Source organism: Schistocerca americana, chromosome 2 (genome assembly GCF_021461395.2).
Source record: "Schistocerca americana isolate TAMUIC-IGC-003095 chromosome 2, iqSchAmer2.1, whole genome shotgun sequence".
Classification (NCBI taxonomy): Eukaryota; Metazoa; Arthropoda; class Insecta; order Orthoptera; family Acrididae; genus Schistocerca; species Schistocerca americana.
In genome coordinates this window covers 1,031,340,152-1,031,363,666 of record NC_060120.1, presented here as the reverse complement: position 1 = coordinate 1,031,363,666, position 23,515 = coordinate 1,031,340,152, and positions in this window count along the sequence as shown.

The following is a 23,515-nucleotide window of genomic DNA, read 5'->3' as shown; positions in this document are numbered from 1 at the left end:
CCCGAGTGCCGTACCGGCGCTTTACTTAACGTCGTAACAGAAAGTATTATATAATTACACCACTGGCCATTACAATTGCTACACCATGAAGATGTCGTGACACAGACGCGAATTTTAACCGACAGGAAAAACATGCTGTGATATGCAAATCATTAGCTTTTCAGAGCATTCACACAAGGTTGGCGCCGGTGCTGACATGAGGAAAGTTTCCAATCGATTTCTCATACACAAACAACAGGTGACCAGCATTGCCTGGTGAAACGTTGTTGTGATGCCTCGTGTAAGGAGAAGAAATGCGTACCATCACGTTTCCGACTTTGATAAAGGTCGGATAGTAGCCTATCGCGATTTCGGTTTATCGTATCGCGACATTGTTGCTCGCGTTGGTCGAGATCCAATGACTGTTAGCAGAATATGGAATCGGTGGGTTCAGGAGGGTAATTCGGAATGCCGTGCTGGATCCCAACGGCCTCATATCACTAGCAGTCGAGATGACAGGCATCTTATATGCATGGCTGTAACGGATCGTGCAGGCACCTCTCCATCCCTGAGTCAACAGATGGGGACATTTGCAAGACAACAACCATCTGCACAAACAGTTCGACGACGTTTGCAGCAGCATGGACTATCAGCTCGGAGACCATGGCTACGATTAACATTGAAGCTGCATCACAGACTGGAGCGCTTGCAATGGTGTACTCAACGACGAACCTGGGTGCACGAATGGCAAAACGTCATTTTTTCGGATGAATCCATGTTCTGTTTACAGCATCGAGATGGTCGCATCCGTGTTTGGCAACACCGCGGTGAACGCACATTGCAAGCGTCTATTCGTCATCGCCATACTGGCGTATCACCCGGCGTGGTGGTATGGGGTGCCATTAGTTACACGTCTCGGTCACCACTTGCTCGCATTGACGGCACGTTGAACAGTGGACGTTACATTTCAGATGTGTTACGACCCATGGCTCTACCCTTTATTCGATCCCTGCGAAACCCTTCATTTCAGCAGGATAATGCACGACCGCATGTTGCAGGTCCCGTACGAGCCTTTCTGGATACCCTTTATTCGATCCCTGCGAAACCCTACATTTCAGCAGGATAATGCACGACCGCATGTTGCAGGTCCCGTACGAGCCTTTCTGGATACAGAAAATGTTCGACTGCTGCCCTGGCCAGCCAATTCTCCAGATCGCTCACCAATGAAAACGTCTGGTCAATGGTGGCCGAGCAAGTGGCTCGTCAAAATACGCCAGTCAGTACTCTTGATGAACTGTGGTATCGTGTTGAAGCTGCATAGGTAGCTATACCTGTACACGCCACCCAAGCTCTGTTTGACTCAATGCCCAAGCGTATCAAGGCCGTTATTATGGCCATAGGTGGTTGTTCTGGGTACTGATTTCTCAGGATCTATGTACCCAAATTGCGTGAAAATGTAACCATATGTCAGTTCTAGTATAATATATATGTCCAATGAATACCTGTTTATCATCTGCATTTCTTCTTGGTGTAGCAATTTTAATGACTAGTAGTGTAAGATCCTTGGAGCAGGGCTCGATGAGGTTGGCGCTTCTGTTGGGCGAAATGCTTTTGATTATTACTGTTGATCTATTCAATTATATTAATTAATGACTTGAGTACTGTTGCTGAGTGCTCTATAACTGTTTTGTTTGTGAATGATACGAATAGAACTGTTACAGATTCACGCCAAATTTGGTGTTTTCATTTATTTTTGGAATTTGCTGTACACATCATGCAGCCAGCACATTACTATCTGTGTCTTACAACTCATGAATTAAAAGAAAAATGTGTGGGGCAGATAGAATATACACGAGGGCTCATCAACGAAGACTGATTTTTCCGTGGTGGCTTACTGTGTGTACCATAAATATTTGAAAAGTGCATGTCTTTGTGTATAATGTCCATAGGAGGCAGCACTCTCGTACCGTAGGTTAGTAGTGATGCTCTATTTAATAGATTCTCTTTGCATTTCACTTACGAAACAATAGAGGTGATGTGACAGAAGCAGAACGGCGCAATGAGATTCTGTGTTCGTTTAAACCCTAAAGCCACTGACATTAACGTAAAGCTGCAACAAGCGTACGGTGAAGATGCACTCCCTAGGGCAACAGCGTTTAGGTGGTTCAAGGACTTCAAAGAAGGCCGACTTGCCTGTGTTAACCTAGGTGGTGGGCCTGGTGTTTCTACTTCTGCTGTGGCTGATGTCAACATCAACGCAGCTGCTGTGATCGTGGTGGATTGATTTACCACCATGTTGTTCACCCTCAGACTGCTGGTCAGCTGTTCCTGGTCTAGCGGTTAGTGTCGCTCCTTGTGGATCACTGGGGCCCGGGTTTCATTCCTGGCCGGGTTGGGGATTTTCTTCGCTCAGGGACTGGGTGTTTGTATTGTCCTCATCGTTTCACCGTCATTCACACTCGCAATACCCTGCCACCTCATACTTTCCACACAGTAATTTGCATGTGCCGCGACTAATCATGATAGCAGTGACAATGCTTCATCACAATTCCGGCCTCTTTTTTTAAACGAAATTAGCGTCCTCTCACTATAAAATATTTTCTGATTCTTTTTAGATGCAGGCACATTTTAAAGAATAGAGCACGTGTTATTTGCCTTTCGCTTGCCATTGTATTGACGATTGAATAGTAAATTTTGTCTAGGAGCGATGGTTATGCCTATGATCTTTTAAGATTGTAACTATATTTTAGACATTTCTTTATTAATTTTAATATCCACAAAACCTGGTCACGCTGCATTTTTCTTTTTTCCATGAAGGATCACCTGAAAAGGCAGCTTGAAGCCGCGAAACCGGTCGTATTTTAATAAGCAACAACTTTACCAGCTGTAAGCGGAATTTTTCCTAACATCGTATCATCATCATCATCATCATCAAGTTACTGTTACAGCAGCATACTACACGTCAGTATTGGCTAAACTGAGGAAGCACACTGCGAGGGAACAACCAGAACTTTCTCGGACTGGGTGGCGACTTCACCATGACAATGCGTGGCCTCATGTCGCAAATCAAGTCATGCCGTTACCGGCTCAGTTCAACATTACCTGTGTACCACATCCACGCTACAGCCCCGATCCTGCATCCTGTGATTTTTTTTATTTCCGTCACTAAAGGTAGAGCTTGAGAGCATCCAATTTGAATGCTCCGGAGCAGTGCTCAAGAAAAGCTGTAATAGTCGCAAACGTATAAGTACGTGGTATCACGTAACACTCCGGCAGTGCGGACGGTATTTGCTTCGTGATACATTACCCGTGTTACAATGGACCGTTTACCAATTGCGGAAAAGGTCGATATCGTGTTGATGCATGGCTATTGTGATCAAAATGCCCAAGGGCGTGTGCTAAGTATGCTGCTCGGTATCCTGAACGACAACATCCACGTGTCCGGACCGTTCACCGGATAGTTACGCTATTTAAGGAAACAGGAAGTGTTCAGCCACATGTGAAACGTCAACCACGACCTGCAACAAACGATGATGCCCAAGTAGGTGTTTTAGCTGCTGTCGCGGCTAATCCGCACGTCAGTAGCAGACAAATTGCGCGAGAATCGGGAATCTCATACACGTCTGTGTTGAGAATGCTACATCAACATCGATTGGACCCGTACCATATTTCTATGCACCAGGAATTGCATGGCGACGACTTTGAACGTCGTGTAAAATTCTGCCACTGGGCACAAGAGAAATTACGTGACGATGACAGATTTTTTGGACGCGTTCTAGTTAGCGACGAAGCGTCATTCACCAACAGCGGTAACGGAAACCGGCATTATATGCACTACTGAGCAACGGAAAATCCACAATGGCAGCGACAAGTGGAACATCAGCGACCTTGGAGGGTTAATTTATGGTGCGGCATTATGGGAGGGAGGATAATTGGCCCACATTTATCGATGGCAATCTACAGGGTACAATGTATGCTGATTTCCTACGTAATGTTCTACCGATGTTACTACAAGATGTTTCACTGCATAACAGAATGGCGATGTACTTCCAACATGATGGATGTCCGGCACATAGCTCGCATGCGGTTGAAGGGGTACTGAATAGAATATTTCACGACAGGTGGATGTGTCGTCGAAGCTCCATACCAGGGCCTGCCCGTTCACCGGATGTGACGTCCCCGGATTTCTTGCTGTGGGGAAAGTTGAAGGATATTTGCTATCGTGATCCACCGACAACGCCTGACAACATGCGTCAGCGCATTGTCAATGCATGTGCGAACATTACGGAAGGCGAACTACTCGCTGTTGATCGGAATGTCGTTACATGTATTGCCAAATGCATTGAGGTTGACGGCCATCATTTTGAGCATTTATTGCATTAATGTGGTATTTACAGGTAATCACGTTGTAACAGCATGCGCTCTCAGAAATGATAAGTTCACATAGGTAGATGTGTCACATTGGAACACCCGAAATAAAATGTTCAAACGTACCTACGTTCTGTATTTTAATTTAAAAAACTTACCTGTTACCAACTGTTGGTCTAAAATTGTGAGCCATATGTTTGTGACTATTACAGCGCCCTCTATCACAAAGCGAAAAAAGTGGTCTAACTAAAACATTCATATTTCATTTATATTACTACACGAATATGTAATAAAAAATGTGGTTTCTGTTTTAAAAAAACGCAGTTGATATCCGTTTAACCTATGGTAGCGCCATCTAGCGGGCCAACCATAGAGCCATCTGGTTTCCCCCTTCAAGCTAGACAAGTTTCGTTCTTTGTAGTTTTTTTCGTTTGACTCTTATTTCGTGAGATATTTGGCCCGGTCACGATCGTAGCCACCACCAAGGCCTAGTTCTTTTGAAGCGGGGCATTTACTCTCCTAAATTAGTTTCGAAGAATTGTAAAACATCTTGATCTATTTCCGTTAAAGTGTATGTTTTAATTTTTTTTTTGTTAAAGGCTATGTTCCGAAGCCTTCTGGGGCTCTATATTGATCTTAACCTCTTTGTAGCACCTAAAAAATTCGAGGCAATTTGTAAGTCTTCTAATGCTTGTTTATTACTGATTTTGATTTTGTTGTATATTTTTAAGAGGGAATTTTAAAGAAAATTCTAAGCCTTCTGGCGCACTGTGTTTATTGATGGTGATCTTCTTGTAATTTTTTTATATATGAAGAAAGCGGGACAAATTTCAAAGCAAATTTTTGAGCTCGCTCTGTGATTATTGGTTGTTGTTAACCGGCTTTCCCCATCATTCACTAGTAAAGTAAAATTTTAAATGTTTTCCCGAAATGAATCTATATGCTGTCAACCACAAATGATGTTGAACCTCGGGCTTGGTTGGCCCTTTAATGAATTCCTGCCGCCACCAAATAGACCATTTCAAGCATTACTGTGGAATGATTTCAGATGAAACTTTTTCTTGCAGTTATGTTTTTTTTAGTATGGATAAAGAAAATGTTACACAAGAACAAGATAAGTAGCTAACAAACTGGCAGATGAACAATCGGTACTGGCCGTTGAAAGTAAAAACCCATCTAGGGAAAACTCTGTACTATACTAAGGAGCTACAGAGATGCTTCTACTGAGAAAAACTTCGCTGCTGTACCTGTTGTGAGATACCTGTTGTGAGACGTTTGCTGGAAGGTTACTCAAACTTTCGTCTTATATGTATCTCAAATTGATCAGTCACAGTCACTGCTGTCAAATGCAGGTTGCAATTTTGCCGGGCCATAGCCACATCAACAGCTACTACATGTTTATTGAAGAACACAATGTGGAAGAAATAGATTGCTCGACACCGATACACTGACTGCCCACCAGTTGATGCTCAAGTACACTAGCATACCCCAGTAAATGTCCTTCTAACACTTTTCCTTTCATCTCCAAGTAACTAACACCCAGAAATGTGACCTGGAAATTGTCATCACTAGAATAGGCCCATTATTGTTTTCAAATTTCAGAAACTCAAATGGCTCTAAGTACTATGCGACTTAACATCTGAGGTCGTCAGTCCAATAGACTTAGAACTACCTAAACCTAACTAACCTAAGGACATCACACACATCCATGCCCGAGGCAGGATTCGAACCTGCGACCGTAGCAGCAGCGCGGTTCTGGACTGAAGCGCCTAAAACCTCTCGGCCACAGCGGTCGGCTAAAATTTCAGATTGCGTTGGAAAGATACTGGTGGTTTCGATGTAAACTCACCAGAGTAATCAATTAATTTTGCAAAAAGATGGCTAACGTCAATTTAAACATGGTCCAAAGTAGTTTATACAGAAATAAAAGCAATTATAATGTGCTTTATTACATAGCTGCTGCTTGTGCATACAATCCTCTGATTTCGTAACTCGCAAATGACAGCACTTTAATTACTCTGTTTTTTTTTGTAATTTTCCTAATTTAAGTGCACTGTTCGTAAATAACAAATGCAATTAGCGTAAATTAGATTCCAAATTAGACAGCATAATAAATCCATCATGACGTAAATTTCTTGTGCATGTACTTCGGCAATAAGACGTTGATATAATTGGCAAGTGTTTGATGTAATGCCTTAGTAAGACTAAAAGTATATAGTTTGAAAAAATATGTTTCTGTCACTACTATGATAATTATTCAATCTGAAAATTATGTTCAACTTGTTCCAGATATATCTGTAGAAATTGCAAGTGGGCATCGTTGGGGGATTCTGGAAGTGATGCAGTGTGCATACGAGTACATCTATCTGTGCCTCTTTCTGCTTTATTGTATCGCAGATTTACTATGCAGTTCTCAGTCGTTTGATCCATTCAATTCGTGTTGAGTACCATCGATCAGAAAACCAGTGTTTCTTTTTCTTTGCACTGACAGTTGAGGCTCTTCAAAATAGTCTTGAAAACTAAAGAGGTATAGTTTTATGTGCTCAAAATTCGGGAGACATCTGTTTCTTATTTTTCATCGTGGTGGCCATGCTAATCAAACGGCTGCTATCACGTTGTATGTGATCTGTAAGATTTATTTTTACAATTTCAACAGAATTGTTAGATTTGACAGCATCCTGTAATCTGTTTCCTACACAAACTTTAGGGTTCAAAGTGCATTTCTTTACATGTATTAAAAATTACAGATAAAAGAAGAGCCTTTTATCATCGATTTGGTGATATCTTAATGAACAAAAGAATAGTTAGAAACTACACTGTTTCGCGATCATTGCACTGCCTTAATATCCACATCCATTTATTACAGGTATTTATTAGTGCAACTCATATAGATCACTGAATAATAAAGCCTGAACCCAATTTTCTGATACATTCAAAGCCTGCCACTACCGTTTAATTTAACCTTTGAATTCATAAGAGCCTATGAACCCAGCTTTGATAACGTTAAACCTTGCTGCTGCGTACAAATTTTGGTCACTACGTGAGTAAATGCAATCCGACTAACTTTATTTTTATCTTTCGTAGTGTCAAGAACATTCGTAATAGAGAGCGGCATATTCCTTTATGGGACAGAGAGAGTAGCGAAGAAGTTCAACAAAATCGAGTGGCAGACGCTAGAAGAGAAAACTAGTATTGAAATTCCAGCTACATATGTTCCAAGAGTAGCTAGGTAGTATATTACTTCCTTCCACAATGACCGAGGCGACATAGAGAAAAGCGTTGTTCTTCCCTCGCACTGTTTGCGAATGGAACAGGGAAAGAGATAAATTAGAACGCTTCCACGAGTCCCGTTTCCCACAAAGAGTTAGGCGGCCTGGATGTAGGTGTAACAGTAAAATACACTGTAGTCGAGAGTAACAGCGCATTAATTTACGTCTTATACTCTTAATTTGGGCTTTATGTGCTTTCGTAGAGTTAGTTCCTTACACAAAAGTACCGTCCTCTTCTACAGTGTCGTCGTAACTACCGTCTGTGTCACGTCTGCTGTGCAGCGAGCTACGTTAATTTAAGTATTAACTGTATTTTTCTTATTTGTCAACTCTTCTTCCGTGTGTTTTTGCTTTTAGGAAGCTTTAATTGTCGACTGCTAGTAATTGTGTTCCATTGTTTTGAATAGTCAGAGAGAGAGAGTCCCTTTAGTCAGCCATAGTGCCAGTAGCGCTAGTGTTTGTTTAGAATACAGTCCAGAGACAGGTAGTGCTATTTTCATTGTTTTCTACAAGAAGTGTCTAGTAACCACAGTTTAGTCAACTAACAGCCGCCTTTAGTGAATTAGCAGTATAGTTAAAAGTTGATTAACTCTCTACAGTAAATTGATTTCTTAGGATGGATAGGATGTGTGACTGCTGTGTACGGACGCAGGAGGAGCTGGCCACTGTTCGCGAACAGCTGAACGTGTTGATGGCCGCGGTCAGCCGTCTTCAGGCTGCTGCCTCGGAGTGTAGCGGCAGAGGGGAGTCTGGTGCGTCGCATGGTACACCCCAGGTGTTACATGCTTCACCCACTGTCCCTGCTGTCGACACATCTTCGCGGGTACCGGGCGCGGTTGGGCCACCCTCTCCCCAAGGGGAGTGGCGGGTTCAGCGGCGTTCGCGGCGCATGAGGCGGAGGGTCAATGTGGAGGCTGACCGTGTGGCATCGCCCGCTCTGCCTGTGAGTGGACATGTGGCTGCTCCTTCAGCAAGGTCCGAGCAGGCACACGGGGGGAGGGGTTTATTAGTAATTGGGAGCTCCAACGTTAGGCGGGTGATGGAGCCCCTTAGGGAAATAGCGGAAAGATCGGGGAAGAAGGCCAGTATTCACTCTGTCTGCTTGCCGGGGGGTCTCATCCGAGATGTGGAGGAGGTCCTGAGGCGGCGACAGAGAGCACTGGGTGCACCCGACTGCAAATTGTTGCTCATGTCGGCACCAATGACTCCTGCCGTCTGGGTTCAGAGGTCATCCTCAGTTCATACAGGCGGTTGCCGGAGTTGGTGAAGGCGGAAAGCCTCGCTCGCGGGGTAGAATCTTAGCTAACTATTTGTAGTATCGTTCACAGAACCGATCGCGGTCCTCTGGTTTGGAGCCGAGTGGAAGGCTTAAACCAGAGGCTCAGACGATTCTGCGGAGATCTGGGGTGCAAATTTCTCGACCTCCGCTATCGGGTGGAGAAATGTAGGGTCCCCCTGAATAGGTCAGGCGTGCACTACACGCAGGAAGCGGCTACAAGGGTAGCGGAGTACGTGTGGAGTGCACATGTGGGTTTTTTAGGTTAGAGAATTCCCTCCCTAGGCCCGACAAGACGCCTCCTGAGACGCCGCAAGGTAGGAGTAGGCAAAATGCAACAGGGAATAACAATATTAATGTGCTAATAGTAAACTGCAGGAGCGTCTATAGAAAGGTCCCAGAACTGCTCTCATTAACAAATTGTCACAATGCCCACATAGTACTAGGGACAGAAAGTTGGCTGAAACCAGATGTAAACAGTAATGAAATTCTAAACTCAGATTGGAATGTATACCACAGAGACAGACTCTACAGTGAAGGGGGAGGCGTGTTTATAGCGATAAGAAGTGCAATAGTATCGAAGCAAATTTACGGAAATCCGAAATATGAAATATTTGGGTGAAGGTCACGTTTAAAGCAGGCACAGATATGGTAATTGGATGTCTCTATAGGCCCCCTGGCTCAGCAGCTCAGCGGCTGAGCACCTGAAGGATAATTTGGAAAATATTTCGAGTAGATTTCCCCATCATGTTATAGTTCTGGGTGGAGAGTTTAATTTGCCGGATATAGACTGGGAGACAAACGTTCATAACCGGTGGCAGGGACAAAGAATCCAGTGAAATTTTTTAAAGTGCTTTATCTGAAAACTACCTTGAGCAGTTAAACAGAGAACAGACTCATGGCGATAACATATTAGTCCTTCTGGTGACAAACAGACCCGAACTCTTTGAAACAGTTAACGCAGAACCGGGAATCAGCGATCATAAGGATGTTACTGCATCGATTATTTCAGCCGTAAATACAAATATTAAAAAAGGTAGGAAGATTTTTCTGTTTAGCAAAAGTGACAAAAAGCAGATTTCAGAGTACCTGACGGCTCAACAAAAGTTTTGTCTCGAGATAGTGTTGAGGATCAGTGGACAAAGTTCAAATATGCATTAGATGAGTATGTGCCAATCAAGATCGTAAGAGATGGAAAAGAGCCACCATGGTACACCAACCGAGTTAGAAAACTGCTGCGGAAGCAGACGGAACTTTACAGCAAACATAAACATAGCCAAAGCCTTGCAGACAAACAAAAATGACGCGAAGCGAAATGTAGTGTGAGGAGGGCTATGCGAGAGGCGTTCAATGAATTCGAAAGTAAAGTTCTATGTACTGACTTGGCAGAAAATCTAAGCAATTTTGGTCTTATATCAAAGCGGAAGTTGGATCAAAACAAAATGTCCAGACACTATGTGACCAAAATGGTACTGAAACAGAGGATGACAGACTAAAGGCCGAAATACTAAATGTCTTTTTCCAAAGCTGTTTCACAGAGGAAGACTGCACTGTAGTTCCTTGTCCAGACTATCGCACAGATGACAAAATGGTAGATATCGAAATAGATGACAGAGGGATAGAGAAACAGTTAAAATCGCTCAAAACAGGAAAGGCCGCTGGACTTGATGGGATACCAGTTCGAATTTACACAGAGTACGCGAAGGAACTTGCCCCCCTTCTTCCAGCGGTGTACCGTAGATCTCTAGAAGAGCGTAGCGTTCCAAAGGATTGGAAAAGGGAACAGGTCATCCCCGTTTTCAAGAAGGGACGTCGAACAGATGTGCAGAACTATAGACCTATATCTCTAACGTCGATCAGTTGTAGAATTTTGGAACACGTATTATGTTCGAGTATAATGACTTTTATGGAGACTAGAAATCTACTCTGTAGGAATCAACAGGGGTTTCGAAAAAGACGATCGTGTGAAACCCAGCTCGCGCTATTCGTCCTCGAGACTCAGAGGGCCATAGACACGGGTTCCCAGGTAGATGCCGTGTTTCTCGACTTCCGCAAGGTATTCGAAACAGTTCCCCACAGTCGTTTAATGAACAAAGTAAGAGCATATGGACTGTCAGACCAATTGTGTGACTGGATTGAGGAGTTCCTAGATAACAGAACGCAGCATGTCAATCTCAATGGAGAGAAGTCTTCCGAAGTAAGAGTGATTTCAGGTGTGCCGCAGGGGAGTGTCGTAGGACCGTTGCTATTCACAATATACATAAATGACCTGGTGGATGACATCGGAAGTTCACTAAGGCTTTTTGCGGATGATGTGTAGTATATCGAGGTCGTAACAATGGAAAATTGTACTGAAATGCAGGAGGATCTGCAACGATTTGACGCATGGTGCAGGGAATGGCAATTCAATCTCAATGTAGACAAGTGTAATGTGCTGCGAATACATTGAAAGAAAGATCCCTTATCATTTAGCTACAATATAGCAGGTCAGCAACTGGAAGCAGTTAATTCCATAAATTATCTGGGAGTACGCATTAGGATTGATTTAAAATGGAATGATCATGTAAAGTTGATCGTCGGTAAGGCAGATGCCAGACTGAGATTCATTGGAAGAAACCTAAGGAAATGCAATCCGAAAACAAAGGAAGTAGGTTACAGTACGCTTGTTCGCCCACTGCTTGAATACTGCTCACCAGTGTGGGATTCGTACCAGATAGGGTTGATAGAAGAGATAGAGAAGATCCAACGGAGAGCAGCGCGCTTCGTTACAGGATCATTTAGTAATCGCGAAAGCGTTACGGAGATGATAGATAAACTCCAGTGGAAGACTCTGCAGGAGAGACGCTCAGTAGCTCGGTGCGGACTTTAGTTCAAGTTTCGAGAACATACCTTCACCGAGGAGTCAAGCAGTATATTGCTCGCTCCTACGTATATCTCACGAAGAGACCATGAGGATAAAATCAGAGAGATTAGAGCCCACACAGAGCCATACCGACAAACCTTCTTTCCACGAACAATATGAGACTGGAATAGAAGGGAGAACCAACAGAGGTACTCATGGTACCCTCCGCCACACACCGTCAGGTGGCTTTCGGAGTATGGATGTAGATGTATATGTATATATGTCCACTCAGAGTCAATGGCCTCTCCTCATGGCTTCGAAGAAAGATGAAAGGCTTGAGTTTAGCATATTGTCTACAACGAAATTATTAGAGGCATCTCACTACCTTACCTGTATTAGGATGGGGTGCACTTCATTGAATGGATCATTCAAGAATTGGCCTGAAGTGAGTCACATAAGCCACAGGAAATATAAATAGAAATGGCGTAACGAGTGTTTGAAATCCGTTACTCCATAATACTAGTCGTGTATGCCACGTCGCCCGACACGTTCTCTCGATGCTGATAAAAAGTTGAACCGTGAACTTCTTTCTGCGGAAATATACGTTCAGTTACGTATCCGGTAGTTACCATCACTCTTTTATTGATACATTTCGATACTAAACAATTCATTGTGACATTTCGAAAAGTTTTACCGCATCGTTGCAACAGTTTTCTACTTGCGTCAGTGGTATACGGTGTTCCACATATTTCACAACGGATGTTTACAAGGCAATGCCACGAGTAAGCGACGTTCCGTGACAGAGTACGAAAACTTTTGAAACTACACTGTTTCGCGATCATTGTTCTGCCTGAGTGTCTGCATCCATTTATTGCAGCAATTTATTACTGAAACTCATATAAATCACCGTATAATCAAGCCAGAACGCATTTTTCTTACACATCGAAAGCCTGCCACTACCGTTTACTTTAACCTGTGAATTCATAAGAGCCTATGAACCCGGCTTTTATAACATTAAGCCCTACTCCTGTGTACAATATCTGGTCACTACGTAAATAAATGCAATCCGACTAACTTTATATTTAACTTTCGTAGTGTCAAGAACATTCATAAAGCGTGTAACGTCCCCTTAGAAAAATTTATGAATTACTATTCTGGTTAACCCCTTACGTTATTTGATTCTCAAACAGCTTAGCAAAACTGACCGTACTCCCACATTTCGCTCTTTACCTATTCTGATCAACACTAAACTGGCACAATATTTTTAGCGCAACGCAATCTGACTTTCAATAATGCCTACAAAAGAATGACCCTGACTAACATTAACCTATACCTTTCACAAATCACTTACCTCACAAAAAACTTCGTTACTCGAACTACTGCAATACAGCGAGCGCCACTACTGCCAGCTAAATAAAAGATTCAAACTACTGAAGACACTAACTACTGATAGGCATAGTTAGCAAATGAAAGATTTTGATAGAGAACAAACAATGTATTTACCTTAATAGTGTTCAAAAGTCATAATATACACTCCTGGAAATTGAAATAAGAACACCGTGAATTCATTGTCCCAGGAAGGGGAAACTTTATTGACACATTCCTGGGGTCAGATACATCACATGATCACACTGACAGAACCACAGACACATAGACACAGGCAACAGAGCATGCACAATGTCGGCACTAGTACAGTGTACATCCACCTTTCGCAGCAATGCAGGCTGCTATCCTCCCATGGAGACGATCGTAGAGATGCTGGATGTAGTCCTGTGGAACAGCTTGCCATGCCATTTCCACCTGGCGCCTCAGTTGGACCAGCGTTCGTGCTGGACGTGCAGACCGCGTGAGACGACGCTTCATCCAATCCCAAACATGCTCAATGGGGGACAGATCCGGAGATCTTGCTGGCCAGGGTAGTTGACTTACACCTTCTAGAGCACGTTGGGTGGCACGGGATACATGCGGACGTGCATTGTCCTGTTGGAACAGCAAGTTCCCTTGCCGGTCTAGGAATGGTAGAACGATGGGTTCGATGACGGTTTGGATGTACCGTGCACTATTCAGTGTCCCCTCGACGATCACAAGTGGTGTACGCCCAGTGTAGGAGATCGCTCCCCACACCATGATGCCGGGTGTTGGCCCTGTGTGCCTCGGTTGTATGCAGTCCTGATTGTGGCGCTCACCTGCACGGCGCCAAACACGCATACGACCGTCATTGGCACCAAGGCAGAAGCGACTCTCATCGCTGAAGACGACACGTCTCCATTCGTCCCTCCATTCACGCCTGTCGCGACACCACTGGAGGCGGGCTGCACGATGTTGGGGCGTGAGCGGAAGACGGCCTAACGGTGTGCGGGACCGTAGCCCAGCTTCATGGAGACGGTTGCGAATGGTCCTCGCCGATACCCCAGGAGCAACAGTGTCCCTAATTTGCTGGGAAGTGGCGGTGCGGTCCCCTACGGCACTGCGTAGGATCCTACGGTCTTGGCGTGCATCCGTGCGTCGCTGCGGTCCGGTCCCAGGTCGACGGGCACGTGCACCTTCCGCCGACCACTGGCGACAACATCGATGTACTGTGGAGACCTCACGCCCCACGTGTTGAGCAATTCGGCGGTACGTCCACCCGGCCTCCCGCATGCCCACTATACGCCCTCGCTCAAAGTCCGTCAATTGCACATACGGTTCACGTCCACGCTGTCGCGGCATGCTACCAGTGTTAAAGACTGCGATGGAGCTCCGTATGCCACGGCAAACTGGCTGACACTGACGGCGGCGGTGCACAAATGCTGCGCAGCTAGCGCCATTCGACGGCCAACACCGCGGTTCCTGGTGTGTCCGCTGTGCCGTGCGTGTGATCATTGCTTGTACAGCCCTCTCGCAGTGTCCGGAGCAAGTATGGTGGGTCTGACACACCGGTGTCAATGTGTTCTTTTTTCCATTTCCAGGAGTGTATATAGCAGTTCATGACATCCATTCTTATAAATGTACGGTCTCTGATGGACACACGTCCAGATCATCCGCTCTCAAAAATCCGCCATCTCTCTTCCCCACATCCACCACTGCTGGCGGCTCACCTCCAACTGCGCAACTCTACGCGCTGTTAACAGCCAACAGCCCAACACTACAATAGCGAATGTTACAACAATGCCACCCAGCCACAGACTGCACACAGCACATCCAGTGATTTTCACACAGAGCGCTACGTGGCGTTACCAATATAAAAACCTAAACAGCCTACTTACAAGCGCAACGGAATAACTAAAGGTTATTTAACAAGAGGTCACCAAAACAAAACTGAAACTGTAAAACTTACAATAATAATAATAATAATAATAATTTTCTGTGGCTCACACAGTTGATTAGTTAGAGCCTAGTTATTATTAGTTATTTACTGAGAGAGCTGATTACTTATTTGCTCTGTAAGTTCCTTTCTCCAAACTATTTTCTTTCCGCATCTCTCAGAGCCGTCTCTAGCTGGTCTCTTAATTATGTAAACAGTTAAACTATATCAAATGTGTGTGAAATCTTATGGGACGTATCTGCTAAGGTTATCAGTCCCTAAGCTTACAGACTACTTATCCTAAATTATACTAAGGACAAACACACACACCCATGCCCGAGGGAGGGCTCGAACCTCCGCCGGGACCAGCCGCATAGTCCATGACTGCAGCGCCTTAGACCGCTAGGCTAATCCTGCGCGGCAAACTGTATCAGATTCCATTCTTACATAATGTACTGTTTACATAGAATTAAGAAATAGGATAATTATCGAGATCAAGTATCTCCATTAATTATCGATATCCACACAATACAATTTTACATTAAACACCTTTTTCATTTCAGCGAGAAACGTGTTTGGGGACAAGTCACCGTCGTTTAAAAAGAATGGTTCAAATGGCTCTGAGCACTATGGGACTTAACATCTGTGGTCATCAGTCCCCTAGAACTTAGAACTACTTAAACCTAACTAACCTTAGGACATCACACACATCCATGCGACCGTAGCAGCAGCGCGGTTCCGGACTGAAGCGCCTAGAACCGCTCGGCCACAACGGCCAGCTCCGTCATTTTCAGAACGACTCACCGTTTTACATGACTACTGCCGTTGTGGTGAAACCGCGACGCGGACGCTTTCTGCCCTGCTGCCTTCGACTCACCACTGCTGCTCCTCATAGATGGACCGCCGGCGGCTACTGTCGGGCGGCTGACGAAGACTGTTGGTGGTGATTCGTATGCGCCTGCTGCCCGCACCGACGTACCCGCAGATGCTGCTTTGTCGACCCCACGCATGGATAGCCCAAATGCGCCTGGACAAAGTTAAGATTACTGCGGAAGCGAGAGACTTCTGGCCCTCCACTGACTTTCCGGCAAACTCCGTCTTCCCACGACAACGACCCAATCAATATTTGCCAGTTCCCTTCTCTTCTCGCGACGTCCGGGCATCTTGGTCGCCACGGTGAGATGGTCCATCCGAACGATAGTCGTCCAGTAGTTACGTACACTCTTCTTAAATACACACATAAAAAAGTTTTGCATCACCCCGTTTCCCCGAGCCCCTGAAGATAGATGTTGACTGTGGATATTGTACCAGAGACGCAGTCCCTTTGTTCAGAGATGTCACTAAACCCTCCCAAAGATGTAAACAACCATGCACGAGCAGCACCTATTAGACGGCGGGGGTCCGACAGCCGATCAGCTCCAGTCATTCCACCAGGAAGGAGGTACACGGCTCGTGTTATCTGTAGTTCAGTCATGCCTAGACTGACAATATCGTGGTTCGATCGCGTCAGCATTGTTACTTTGTGCCAGGAAGGGCTCTCAACAAGGGAAGTGTTCAGGAGTCTCGGAGGGACATGGAGGAGATACAGAGAGACAGGAACAGTCGATGACATGGCTTGCTCAGGCCGCCCAAGGGCTACTACTGCAGTGGATGATCGCTACCTAAGGATTACGGCTCGGAGGAAACCTGACAGCAACGCCACCATGTTGAATAATGCTTTTCGTGCAGCTACAGGACGTCGTGTTACGATTCAAACTGTGCGCAATAGGCATCATGATGCGCAACTTCACTCCCGACGTCCATAGCGAGGTCCATCTTTGCAACCACGACACCATGCAGCGCGGTACAGATGGGCCCAACAACTTGCCGATCGGAACGCCCTGGATTGGCATCACGTTCTCTTCACCTATGAGTGTCACATATGCCTTCAACCAGACAATCGTCGGAGACGTGTTTGGAGGCAACCCGGTCAGGCTGAACCCCTTAGATGTTTGGAGGCAACCCGGTCAGGCTGAACGCCGTAGACACACTGTCCGGCGAGTGCAGCAAGGTGGACGTTCCCTGCTGTTTTGAGGTGGCATTATAAGGGGCCGACGTACGCCGCTGGTGCGCATGAAAGGTGCCGTAACGGCTGTACGATGCGTCAAAGCCATCCTCCTACCGATAGTGCAACCATATCGGCAGCATATTGGTGAGGCATTCGTGTTCATGGACGACAATTCGCTCCCCCCTCGCGCACATTTTGTGAATGACTTCCTTCAGGATAACGACATCGCTCGACTAGAATGGCCAGCATGTTCTACAGACATGAACCCTATCGAACATGCCTTGGATAGATTGAAAAGGGTTGTTTATGGACGACGTGACCCACCAACCACTCTGAGGGATCTACACCGAATCACCATTGAGGTGTGGGACAATCTGGACCAACAGTGCCTTGATGAACTTGTGGATAGTCCGCCACGACGAATGCAGCCATGCATCAATGCAAGAGGACGTGCTACTGAGTGTTAGATGTACCGGTGTGTACAGCAATCTAGGCCACCACTTCTGAAGATCTTGCTGTATGGTGGTACAACATGCAATGCGTCTTTTCCATGAGCAATAAAAAGGGCGTAAATGATGTAATTGTTGACCTCTATTCCAAATTTCTGTACAGGTTCTGGAACACTCGGAACCGGGGTGGTGCAAAACCTTTTTTGATGTGTGTACAATATTAATACCGCATTTTACGGACAGTTAGACGCAATTTTCTCTTGTCAATTCAGATGAGTCTTATGCTCGATTAAAATAAAAATGTCCAGAGCTTGATTTAAAATTCCCACCAGTCTTAAAACTGGCATTATATTCGATGCCGCGGGAAATCAAACTCAATCTCGCAACATTTGATTCAACTGGCAGCAGCAGCGCACCGATGCGACGAACAGGAGTTGCAGGGATTCAAAAGTTTGTTTTGCTAGCACTATCTCCCTCCCGCCCCGCCATTACAAACCCAGAACGCTGTCTAGCCTATGATGCATCATTGCAGTCGACGGTGCAAGTGAACTTGAATTGAAAGTGATTTGGGTTATTGGTAATAGTACAATATTTTTGTTAGTAGCCAGTTTGGCAATGGCAAAAAATAAAAGGTATATGATGGGGGCTGTAAACTGAAAGTAATAACATGTGCAGAAGAACATGGAAACAGAGTAGCTGAGCGGCATTTCGGCCCTCCATCAACAGAAAAACCATCCACAATTGGCGGGCTAGTAAAGAATAACTGAAAAAAATAAGGAAGGCTAAATGTGCGAATAGAGGACTGAATGCAAATTGGTCGAAGCTAGAAGATGACATATTGAAATGGATTCAAAGACACCTTCAAAATGGCATTGAAATCAATACAAAAATGATTCAAATACACGATCGTGATCTAGCGCTACAGTGAAACCAAACGGACTTCAATGGTGGAGTTTGTTGGTGCTACAGCCTTATGAAGCGTCATGGACTTAGTATGCGAACCAAAACCAAAATATCTCAGAAAATGTCACAAGAGTATTAAGAGATAATACACTCCTGGAAATGGAAAAAAGAACACATTGACACCGGTGTGTCAGACCCACCATACTTGCTCCGGACACTGTGAGAGGGCTGTACAAGCAATGATCACACGCACGGCACAGCGGACACACCAGGAACCGCGGTGTTGGCCGTCAAATGGCGCTAGCTGCGCAGCATTTGTGCACCGCCGCCGTCAGTGTCAGCCAGTTTGCCGTGGCATACGGAGCTCCATCGCAGTCTTTAACACTGGTAGCATGCCGCGACAGCGTGGACGTGAACCGTATGTGCAGTTGACGGACTTTGAGCGAGGGCGTATAGTGGGCATGCGGGAGGCCAGGTGGACGTACCGCCGAATTGCTCAACACGTGGGGCGTGGGGTCTCCACAGTACATCGATGTTGTCGCCAGTGGTCGGCGGAAGGTGCACGTGCCCGTCGACCTGGGACCGGACCGCAGCGACGCACGGATGCACGCCAAGACCGTAGGATCCTACGCAGTGCCGTAGGGGACCGCACCGCCACTTCCCAGCAAATTAGGGACACTGTTGCTCCTGGGGTATCGGCGAGGACCATTCGCAACCGTCTCCATGAAGCTGGGCTACGGTCCCGCACACCGTTAGGCCGTCTTCCGCTCACGCCCCAACATCGTGCAGCCCGCCTCCAGTGGTGTCGCGACAGGCGTGAATGGAGGGACGAATGGAGACGTGTCGTCTTCAGCGATGAGAGTCGCTTCTGCCTTGGTGCCAATGATGGTCGTATGCGTGTTTGGCGCCGTGCAGGTGAGCGCCACAATCAGGACTGCATACGACCGAGGCACACAGGGCCAACACCCGGCATCATGGTGTGGGGAGCGATCTCCTACACTGGCCGTACACCACTGGTGATCGTCGAGGGGACACTGAATAGTGCACGGTACATCCAAACCGTCATCGAACCCATCGTTCTACCATTCCTAGACCGGCAAGGGAACTTGCTGTTCCAACAGGACAATGCACGTCCGCATGTATCCCGTGCCACCCAACGTGCTCTAGAAGGTGTAAGTCAACTACCCTGGCCAGCAAGATCTCGGGATCTGTCCCCCATTGAGCATGTTTGGGACTGGATGAAGCGTCGTCTCACGCGGTCTGCACGTCCAGCACGAACGCTGGTCCAACTGAGGCGCCAGGTGGAAATGGCATGGCAAACCGTTCCACAGGACTACATCCAGCATCTCTACGATCGTCTCCATGGGAGAATAGCAGCCTGCATTGCTGCGAAAGGTTGATATACACTGTACTAGTGCCGACATTGTGCATGCTCTGTTGCCTGTGTCTATGTGCCTGTGGTTCTGTCAGTGTGATCATGTGATGTATCTGACCCCAGGAATGTGTCAATAAAGTTTCCCCTTCCTGGGACAATGAATTCAAGGTGTTCTTATTTCAATTTCCAGGAGTGTATTATCTTTCCATCGCTTTATTATTCAATGTCGCAATAAAACCAGTGTGGAACTAAGCCAAATAGCGAATGCGGACGAATCTCCTCTGACATTGGCTGTGCTGAGTAACAGAACTGCTGCTATGAAACGTGCGAAAATCATAACTATAAAAACAAGTGAACATGAAAGAATGCAGAACGCTGTTGTCCTTTCATGTTGTCCTGATGTTACTAAACTTAATCTAATAATCATTTTCAAGCGCAAAACAATGTGAAGATCTTCTGAAATACCGCCAGATGTTGTTGTTCACGTACGCGACAGGGGTTGGACAGACGAGGCTGGTACGAAATTATGAATTAACACAGTGTGGGAGAGAAGTGCTTTCTTAAAGAAGAGTCCTCTACTTAAGCTAGATCAATTTAGCAGTCATTTAAAAAATTCTCTGAAACAGAAGTTGAGACAGGGAAATACTCGTACAGAACTTGCTGTTATTCCGGCAGGACTTACTTCCCAATTGCTATCTTTTGATGACTCGACAAAGAAACCATTTAAAGAGTATATGGGAGTGGAATGGAATAAATGGATAATGGATGAAACTCAGCATGTATTCACGTCGAAGGGAGCTTGGAAAGACCTGCAATCAAAACAGTGTGTCAGCGGGTAATGCAATCGTGGTCTAAAATCGTTAAATCTTTCAAGAAGTGCGGCATAAGTAACGCTCCCGAAAGCAGTGAAGACCATAAAGAGGACAACGATGATGACGAACAGGAAGAATATGACGATTTTCAGGGCTTCTAAAGGTCAGTTCGGTTTTATAAACTAAGGATTTTTTTAGTCTGGCTCTGCATTCCAATAATAAAAATGGTAAAAATGTCCGCAGAGCCTTAAAATCCGTAAAATACTGTAGTTGAAAGTCTCTGTCTTCACTTATTCACACAGACAAGCTGGTATACCCAGCATGTGATAATCGTGGTACTCCTTCTTTATAAAAACTGACATTTAATCAAAAATTCTCAAAGAATCTTCCCCATACTATAAATTAGCGTGTTTATCCGCGGGACTGCATCTCAAACGAAGAAGGTTTCGTAAATAAATTTATATCATCCTTTGTCGTAAATATATTCTCTTTGAGTTAAACACATCAGGTTCGTTTTACCTGCATGAATGAGAAGAAATTCAATAAAATTTTTCAGGTTTTATGATTACATTGTCAATATATATAAAACTACCGACGTTTCGGTCCCTATTGTAAGCGTCCTTATTCAGAAAATTGTCTTTTAGATTTTCAATAAATTGTCTTCGTCATATCAGAATAACTTTTCGAGATATTTTTAAACAGTTTTGTTACGTAACGTTAATATATATCACTTTCGATTACTTTCTTCTCAAGATCACTAACTGATAAGAAACTGTAATAATTACTGTTCGTCTAATTTCCTGCATTCACTTGTGCGTCGTACACCATTTTAATCTAAAATATTCAACAGTAAATCTCAAAGATTTTAATGCAAGGTTAAACTTCGCTTATCAATATCGATTACTTGAGTGATCAACAAGATCAAATTTGAAGTAAAGCAATCACAGGGAACATTTCATTCACTGTCCATAGTTCATTACTTTATAGAAAGTTAACGTTTTTCAGTGAAATAGCATTTCCCAAAGTTATTTTGGACCCTTTTCACAACCAAGAACACCCTTCACTATTTTTATATATTCATTTCGAACATCAGCTGTTAATAAAGTCAGAGATGATGCTGACAATAGTGCCCCAAAGTTCATCCCGCCTTGTATCATCGGCGCTCTCGTGGCAGTGACCCGCACAGCCGATTTGCTGCACTAGTGAAACACCGATGAATCACTTGTCAGGATCTGCTCTGTGTAACATGAAACAAACGGAAAACTCCAAAATTTCATTACACAAAATGGTTCAAATGGCTCTGATCACTATGGGACTTAACTTTTGAGGTCATCAGTCCCCTAGAACTTAGAACTACTGAAACCTAACTAACCTAGGGACATCACACACATCCATTCCCGGGGCAGGATTCGAACCTGCGACCATATTGGTCGCGCGGTTCCAGACTGTAGCGCCTAGAACCGCTCGGCCACTCCAGCCGGCCATTACACAAATCATAACTAAATTTACATATTTTAAGCATGCGCTAATCAGCAATAACGTTATGACTACCTACCTAATAGCCGGTACCACATCTGCTCGCACATGTCACATAATTCCCGTAAATTTCGGGGTGGGGTCTATAAGCTCTCACGCCACGTTCAGTCACGTCCCAGATGTGTTCGACCGGATTCAGATCAAGCGATCTGGCGGGGGGGGGGGGCAGGACATCTACTGGAACTCGCCACAATGTTTCTCGAACCACTCCATCACATTCCTGGTCTTGTGACAAGGCGCATTATTTTGCTGAAAAATGCCACGGCCGTTGCGAAACTGTAACCAATGTACTACACTACTGGCCATTAAAATTGCTACACCAAGATGAAATGCAGATGATAAACGGGTATTCATTGGGCAAATATATTGTACTAGAACTGACATGTGATTACATTTTCACGCAATTTGGGTGCATAGATCCTGAGAAATCAGTACCCAGACAACCACCTCTGGTCGTAAAAACGGCCTTGATACGCCTGGGCATTGAGACAAACGGAGCTTGGATGGCGTGTACGGGTACAGCTGCCCATGCAGCTTCAGCACGATACCACAGTTCATCAAGAGTAGTGACTGGTGTATTGTAACGAGCCAGTTGCTCGGCCACCATTGACCAGACGTTTTCAATTGGTGAGAGATCTGGAGAATGTGCTGGCCAGGGCAGCAGTCGAACATTTTCTGTATCCAGAAAGGCCCGTACTTGACCTGCAACATGCGGTCGTGCATTATCCTGCTGAAATGTAGGGTTTCGCAGGGATCGAATGAAGGGTAGAGCCACGGGTCGTAACACATCGGAAATGTAACGTCCACTGTTCAAATGGCCGGCAGTGCGAACAAGAGGTGACCGATACGTGTAACCAATGGCACCCCATACCATCACGCCGGGTGATACGCCAGTATGGCGATGACGAATACACGCTTCCAATATGCGTTCACCGCGATGTCGCCAAACACGGATACGACCATCATGATGCTCTAAACAGAACCTGGATTCATCCGAAAAAATGACGTTTTGCCATTCGTGCACCCAGGTTCGTCATTGAGTACACCATCGCAGGCGCTCCTGTCTATGATGCAGCGTCAAGGGTAACCGCAGCCATGGTCTCCGAGCTGATAGTCCATGCTGCTGCCAACATCGTCCAACTGTTCGTGAGGGGTGGCTGTTGTCTTGCAAACGTCCCCATCTGTTGACTCACGGATCGAGACGTGGCTGCACGATCCGTTACAGTCATGCACAAAGATGCCTGTCATCTAGACTGCTAGTGATACGAGGCCGTTTGGATCCAGCATGGCGTTCCGTATTACCCTCCTGAACCCACTGATTCCATATTCTGCTAACAGTCAATGGATCTCGATCAACGCGAGCAGCAATGTCGCGA